The sequence below is a fragment of the Oryzias latipes genome, chromosome 11 (genome assembly GCF_002234675.1).
Source record: "Oryzias latipes chromosome 11, ASM223467v1".
Classification (NCBI taxonomy): domain Eukaryota; kingdom Metazoa; phylum Chordata; class Actinopteri; order Beloniformes; family Adrianichthyidae; genus Oryzias; species Oryzias latipes.
The window spans coordinates 22,701,657-22,710,476 of record NC_019869.2 but is presented as its reverse complement, the minus strand read 5'-3'; positions in this window follow the sequence as shown (position 1 = coordinate 22,710,476).

The following is an 8,820-nucleotide window of genomic DNA, read 5'->3' as shown; positions in this document are numbered from 1 at the left end:
CTGCGTTAACACCGAACAAGATTCACGCATCAAAAATATTGTAACCCAGTTTGATGACTTCCTGTCTGAGGCTTCTTCTTCTGCGTTGCTCCCAGTAGCAATTACTGATACACTCACCCACACCTAGTGGTTGTTTGTGGGAAAGCAACAAAAATGTGAGCCTATTTATGTTTTAAAAATCACATATAGGTCGCTCCTGAGTCACTCTCCTGGCCAAACTATGCAAAAAATGTGACATATACTCCTAAAAATTATGGCATTTGAGAAAAACCTATAGACGAAATAAGTGACAATTGACCTTTAAAGAGATATCAAAATCCAAATTTTGTTAAAAAATTCATTTAAAATGAAGTGTGAGCAGACATTTTTGAGGGGACTTTTTATTTTAATCAGCTGCCAGCAATTATCCTCCTGAGCCATGCACTCTCACAGTGCATGGCGACCACAGAAGGGCTAGTAGCAGATGTAATTGTCATACCTTCAAACCTTTGTCCTCAGCGCCATTATTGATCACGACTGTTGCTTTCTATGCAGAAATCCATGATTAGATATAAATGCAGGATTACTTTTATTTCATACCATTTTGTATGCTAGTAATGGCAAATAAAATAAAAAATCTCTGAAAAATGTAACGAGACAATGACTCTAACGCTGCAGTAACTGTCTATTGAACAACTCACTTTGATTAAATTTTATTAGCTGACAGCTGAACAGCAATTCATGTAAAGCGCGATGAAAGTCAATAAAAATCTAAAATATTCTGAAATTATTTATAGCCGCCTGCTGTTTATCGTTGAGCCACGAGATATTTTCTTGCACTGCGGTAAAATTCATGTTCTATTAGTCTCTTCAATCCTACTCATGGCATGACTAAATGAGCCTCCAAATTGGTTAACGGGGCTGAAAACATTGCCCATTAAAGTAAACAAGATTGTACTTCTCCTATCTCCCACCACTCTTCCCCTAACCGAATTAAAGCAGTCATTTGCATAAGCGAGATGGATGAGATGGGAGAGAAACACTAAAAAGAAAAAGAAAAAAAAAAAACGTTTACTGTTAGACAGGGTGGTAATCTCAGATGAGGTGTCCCAGCCCATTAGTCTAGCCCTGCTTCATCATTTTTCCCACAATAGATTCCTGTAATAACCTGTGTTTTCAGAGGGTTGGATCAGAAAGTCGGTCTTAATGTAAAGCAAAGCAGGACTAAAGTATGTGCACTGAATCTAACAGTTCACAGGCCTCCACCAGATCCGGTTCAGGCTACACCTGGAGGTTCAGGTCAGAATTACATGGACATTCCACAGCACAAGCAGCTCCAGTCACCATCAAAGGGATTTTTTTTTGTATTAGTTTGTGTCATCAACATATCTCTGAAATCAAAGGAAATGTTTTAACAACTTCCAAACTTTTTTTTTCTCTAGAAACAGTTGGCAGAAAGTTTAGACCTCTGAAAATATCTTATTACCATTCCTTTATTTTTTTAAATTTTTTTACATTTTTGGTCTAGGAGTGTCCCTGCTCTGTTTTGTTAGTTATGCTGGTTTTCAAGTTCTTTTTTGTGTTTTTTTTTATCTTTCCCTCCTAGAGTGGGGATTTTGGTAGTACTAGTTAGTATTTCTCTTATCCTTGCCTGTCTTGTCCTGCAACTGAGTTATCCTGATACACTGTAACAGCAAGTCATCCTTAATCAAAATGGAAGACATCTCATTTTTAACTATATTTCAAACCTGTAAGAAACTTTGGTGATAACTTCAGCATGCCACGCAAGGAGGTTGGAAATACCTGAAAACACTTTTGAGAAAGTTTTTAGAGCCTCACAGTGTAGTTTTTTCATTTTTCTAAAAGTTCTAAACCCTCTTGCAGTGATCTTGCACACTACTATAACTGAGCAACACTTGTTTTGACCCACACAAACTTAACAAGCTCTATAGTTGCCATATTGGATTTCATTTTTGCAATATATGACTTATCAAAAGCTTAAATACAACTCATACTAAAGTAATCATCTTGCCAAAAAACAACAATTCTTATCAGAAAATGTTGTTTTTTTCTTTATTGGCATCGTGTTGGTTGTTTTTTTCTGTCCTGCAAAAACCTGCATGGAAGACTGTAAAACCTCATTAACTCTGATCCCAACCCTAACCATTTGCAGAAATAAAAAAGCCTGTGTACAAGTTGGTGGGTCTCTCGTCAATCTCCTCTGGACTTCGCCTACTGAAGGATAATTTTTAAAGCCCACCACTGATTACAGTATTCTAGATGACAAAATTGGGAGGATGGGAGTACATTTTATTTTGTCTAAATGACGGGTGTACAACCTGGGCCACATGTGGTTCCTTGACCTAAAAAGCTTGTTAAGCAGAAACAAAACAGTCATTAAGTCAAACTTTATTTACCTCAAGAAGTACAGTCCGTATCACTCCACCAGACTACAGTACCCATAATAATCCAACAATCGATGACGGGGTGCAGCTTTGTGGTTTACAGATGGTAAACATTTTGGCAGACTTTGAGTGCCACAGTGAATCAATTTGAGGTTGGCGCACTGAATTGTAACACAAATTGTTAATTATTGAACAAAATTCCAGGATTTTGAAAAGAAAAAAACATTAAGGGTCATTTAATTAGCTCGGATTTAATTTTAGTTTGTTAGATTGACAGATTTTTGGGTAAGGTGGACAAACAACAGTAAAATAAACTGTATATACTATTTTTTTTAAATGCTGATAACACACTTCCTACTACTGCATTTTGTCTTTTATTTTGAAAGGACGTTATAAACCTCTGTCAAAAGTCAAAAACTATTTCATTATTTAAATTTTTTATGATTAGATTTTTCTTAATGTAAAAAACCAACAATACTTTGTTTGTTTAGGGTTAAATCAGGTTTTGTGGCTCCTACTGGGTTGTGGTGAGTAAGATATTAACCGGAATAGCTCTTTAGGTGTTGAAAGTTGCAGACCCAGGTCTAAATATGAAAAGCAAAGTAGACGGTACTAAAACGTCTAGCTTGTAGGATTGGAGTGTTACTGTTGTAATAGTTTGAATCCTTTTGACAACTGTTTTCTTATCATGCATTTTTAAAAAGTGCTTAATAGAGTTTATAGTAGAAACGTTATTAGATATTCTTGAAATAAACAAAAAAAATACTACTTTTAAGACTTTTAAAGTTTACTTTTGAAATTAGGCAAAATAAAAGGGAATTGGTAAAACATTGTTGACAGAAGAAAGGCATTTTTAGCTTTAAACATAAACATAAAATGTATAATAATAAAGTTAAATGCTTGATTTTAACTGAACTTATATTGTTAAATCCAAAAATAAAACAACTGATGTGGCTTTCATTTCCTGGCTTATCCCCCAGTGTGTCAACATCTTAACAACCTCCCAGAAACCCTACCTTGCACCAGCAGAGTCCCTCTCTCTGTGTTTCTTAAACCTTTTCAGTAAATGAAGTTGCAAGATTCATGGGAAGGTCTGTTTGTGTACTAAAAACAGCACCACTATTTACTGCAATCAGACACTGTGTATAGGCCGGGACACCCGGGGCGCTCTGTGTGTGCTCCCACACCGCGCTGAAATTGCTATCAACACTTTTCCCCTCACCTTTCAACAATAGCAGACTCAAATACTCAGTGTAGCTGTGTCCACTTTGCACCAGTTCCCCACAGAGAGGAACACCATGTTACATTCGCAACTTCACATTTACAACTGGCAACCAGTGAGAAAACGGGCCTGGTTTTTATCCGAATTTCCACTTACATGGTGCCTGTCAAATCGTCTTTCTCAGCTTCAAACTGGGATGCACAAAAGCAGAAGTCCGGCTGCGATTTGGTAATTCGATGTTCTTTAGTTTGCAATTAAGGTAACTAAAGAAAGGCTTGCAGACCAAGGGAACTAACCATAAATACATGATAAAAGCATATTCATGACTGGTAGATAGCTAACTTTAAGGGTTGGCTTTAATCTCAGGAATCTTAGTCCAACAAGCAGGTTAAGGCCTGATAGATGAAAACTGTCTCTTCATCTTAGGGTCATTCATTTATTCTTTGCTGTAGTTGCATGTTGAAACAGAGCAGTCTGTAAAATTAAATACATCAGGGTATTTTATAAAGAAAATGTTTGATAAACTAGTACTATATATGAAAATTGATTTGTAATAATCGAAATAAAATGTCAAAAGAATTAAATTTTATTGTGTATTTTTTAAACATTTAAGCACGTTAAGGCTTTTATTTTGATATTCCGATTAAAGACATTGTATTTAAAAAATAGTCATACTAGTGTGCTTTAGCAATTAAGCCATAGAAAATGTGCAACGGACGAATTTTGGATTTGAATTTCTTTGACTTGTTACTGAACTCTTGTTTTCATCTTTTTTATTCATCCTATTAGAGGATTTTATAAAAATAAATCCCGTTCAAAGCAATCACGACTCAGCTTCATTGGACTACCTGCAAAAACCTTTTAACACGCTGGTGTCTTCATGCCTCCACCTAAATGGTATTTGTTACATTATCTAGCATTCATACGAAGAATGTGACCACATTTTCCTTAAATAAGCCCCCTGTCCCTGGAGAGGAGAGCCTAAAAAAGCTGCTGGATAATTAATAGACAAGCTTAAAATATCATTGATCCTTTTGAGGCAGTTTAATTTGAAAATCCCTCCAATTTTACACAACAGTGTGGCTAAAATAAACCCCATCTTTTACAAATAAAAAACACTCACATGGTAAGCATTTTTGGCTATTTATAATCAAGGTATAAATTTGCAAAAACATTTAGTCTTTTATTTTTCATGTAGAACATTATCTGTTCATCCTATGGGACCAGAGTGTTTAGACTTGATTAGAACAACCTTTCACACACAGATTTGATCTGTAAAAGCCATCCAGCTTTATCCCTGTTGGGGGTACAGGGTTGCTGGAGCCTGAAGGTGGGGTACATCCTGGACAGCCCCCTGTCTATCCAGGACAATCTGGAGAAATAAACAAAACACAAATAAAAATGCTGTCCTTGGGGTTGAATGCACTTAATAGCATAAAGATATGTGTATCTTGTCTCAGCATTTTATTTCATTTCTTTTATTATCGAGCTTTTTCTATCAGTCCAGCTGCTCAAGCTTTAATCACTAGGAGCTATGGAACATTCAGAAACGAAAATGTGAATGCTGTGTTGTAGAAAAAAAAAGGAAGAGGAGGGGAAAGTGACTGCAGTTTGTGTAGCCCATCTTCTGCCTCTCTCCTCCGCGGTAATGAGGCGGTGAATGGCAGCAGGTCTACAGGCAGGAGAGCAGACGCGATGTGCAGCTGTGGACTCCTACGCGTGAAACAGAAACACATTTCTGTCTGTCCCTCGGGCTCAGGCCTAAGGGCCTGGTGCTTGCACTGCAGAGGATTGACTGTATTATTAGAAACTCTTATTTTCTTGAGTAGTGACAGCAGGGAAGAGAAAAGGAAGATGAGTTTTGACCTAAAAAAAGGAAGTTATTTTTTCTTTTTTTTTTAAATAAACCAAAGTCTAATATCTATTATTCTTGTAATACAATATAATGACGAAGTAGACTATTTTATTGCTTAACCAGCTTTCTGATACACACCCAAACTTTGATTTACTTATGATTCACTTAACATGATAGCTCCTGCAATAGCATACTTAAATTCAGAGCCACACAAACCTGTGCTGGTTGGAAGGAAATAACTTTTCTGTCATTTGCCATCACAGACTTCCTGGGTAGTCATTTGGCATGGTCACAAAACACTTTGTGCTCAACCTTCACAGCTCCTCAGTGGCCGTTGCTTTGATATTTTGCTTCTTTTTCTTTGACTCCCAGCAAAATAATATCCACTTTTTCTTCACATCCTTCACCTTTCAAGCTACTGCAGCTCGGAGATGTTTTGTAGCTCGTGGCTGTTCTGCTGCACAGCAGGAGTTCTGCCGCTGCCTTTGTCATAAGGTAGATGATGAAGGGGTCAGTAGGTCGCCGGCAAACTGAGTCTCCGAGGTCTCAGGAAAAGAAACTCTACGGTGGCATTTATGAGAAAGGAAAGTGAAGTTCAGCTGTTGTCATTTTTGACAGCAGAGGAAAAACAACCACTCTGCTGGGCTCAAAATGTCGTCACTTAATGGATGTCATAAAAAAGAAAGGAAAGCAAACTTTCCGCTCTGTCATGCAAAATATGGAAACATATAATCCAAGTGCATATAAAACATGAACTGTAAGCCTCGAAAACAGTTAAAAAATATCAAAGTATGACTACTTACAGACAACACTTGGTTGGAAATTGTGTTTTGTTGTTGCTTTTTAACATGTTCTTGTGTCATTTTTCTCATGATGGAGGATATGTAGAAAGAAAATTAAGGTCAAAATTGCATTTCTGAGTATTTCTTGATGCTGTTTGAAAAGGCTTGTAGGTGTAACATAGAAACTACAATCGGCAGGTCACAAGCTCTCTGATCTGCTCCATTCTGATGCATCCACTTGCAGACCAAGACATCCATGTACGTCTTTGTTTTCCTCGTCTGAGCTGGCATCTGGCTCAAAACTGTACGGCTTGATATCTCCATCATTGCTCACCACTTTTGTTGCACCGGTAATGTTAGGTCGGAAGTGTGAGGGGCTGTAAGCTAGAGGGAGAGATTCTTTTGAATTTTGAAATGTTAAAAGTGATTCTAGCTCATATTTGGCCAAAAAAAGGAAGGCACTATAATTTAAATTAAGGGACTTTGTTATTGTTGCCATATTGGCCATACAGTTGTTGGCAAAGTGAAACTTTTAGCAAGAAACTGTTCAAGCTGACTTAAAAATACTGGGATCCAAACCTGTTAAAGAAAGTACCTGACAGACGAAGCCAGGAGTTAAAGAGGTTGGTTCACCTGGACTCCTGACTGGACTTCCGTATACATCCAAATTAAATGGCTAATGATCTGAGCCACGGCCGCAGCGCAACATTTTGATTGCAGTTAACTCTTTTTTGCCTTTATTTGGCTCATGAAAGATAATATTCTCACTTTTATTTGTTGAAGGGGAAGCTACGTAGACAAAACTAAATTGCACAAAGTCTTGAAACAGAGGTTCAACCCTCGGTCAGACTTGAAAAAAGTGACAGAATTACCTATGTTGTTTAACCCTTGTGCTATCTTAGATGACCCCACCCTTACATTGACGTGTTCTCCCTACCATGACAAAGGTGGATAAAGGTGAAAAGATTTCATGTAATCCATGGACACCAGTGAAGATCACAAATCATTGAAGAAAAAAGGTTCAGTGCACTGTCTAGTGGGTCTAGATGACCCAACTCCCTATGTTTAAGTGCCTAGGATAGCACAAGGGTTAAAGGCAAAAATGACTAAAGATTCAGTGAAAGCCCTTAAACCCTGTGCACAAACAACCTGCTGTGCAATGGTAATGGACATACAGAGATAAGGTAAACAATGTGCACACGGATGATCAATTAACTTTAATGCTCCAAACACAAAAAAGGAGATTGAATATTTGAACAAAATCAGCTGATCTGATCCAGTTACAAAACACAAAAGCTTTTTTTTAACTTAATGTATCAGTTTCAATGATCAGAATTAAACTTTCCATAAGATTGATTTTCTTTTAAAGTGTAACAAAATCTTGAGGTTTTTTTTATGTGCAAAATCCAATATTTAACGCATTTCCACAAATCTGTATTTTGCATTGCTTTTCTCCATCGATCCGCCTATACAAACAAAACACAGCTGTACAGCAAACAGCTACTTTTTCTTTTACGTATTTGAATGTTTGCATTCTGCAGTGGGGCAACTGTCTTTTTATATAAACCCTCTGCAGCGCTCACAGTGCAGAAATAATATCAGCTGAAGCAGCACAACAGTTCATGACCTCAGAGTTTCTCTCTGTTCATGATCAAAGGGCGCAAAAAAACCCAAATGAGACATAAATTAAACAAAGTTAACTAGAAAAAGTTAAGAAGCTGCCATGCACAATAAACATATGATCATAAAACTGGTATGATGATGACTGAAGACGAGTAGCTTTGGCCAGATATCAAAATGGCAGCTTTTGTGTCTGGTTTGGGGAACTGAACCTACAGCTTTATTGAATAAATGTCACAAAATTTAACTGTCCTTCTCATTTTTTTTCCTTTTACTATTGTTTAACTTTTGTTTTGTTTTAGATAAAATTACTTGAAGTTAAACAGAAAGCTTTGTAAAAAAAACAAAAAAAACAAAACAAAAGGATATACAGTAACTCAGCATTGTGTATAGTAAAAACAATTTTATTCATTGATTTCTAAATATAGCACCTGAAGGCAAGGTTTATTAAATAAAAAAGGAAAGATTAAGGAGCAGGAGAACACTACCATATTTTGCAGACTTTAGGGCGCACCAGATTTGAAGACACATTGTCAATGAATGGTCTATTTTCGAACTTATGTCATATATAAGGTGCATTAAGCAAGACAAAGAGTCAGAAAAAAGATTGTTTATTAATTTTAATTTGTCCTGTCCAACAGCTGAGCAAACAAATATTGGACTATTTTAATGATATGGATCTTCTGACACACAAGGTGTATCTGTATAAATATGAAGTGATATTTATGCCACTACATTGCAAACAAAACTTCTAAGTTCAAAATGAAGAACTTTAATATTTGCTTTCAAATACTTTTTCTTTGCTTCAAATTTCTTTTTTCTTTTTTTGCTTTCAATTTGTGTACTTTGCTTCCAAGAACTTAATTTTTTCAAATTTTGTGTTTGCTTTCAACAATTTTTTTCTGCTTTCAAATTCTTTTTTTGGTTTGTTTTTGCTTTAAAAAGCTTTTATTTTGC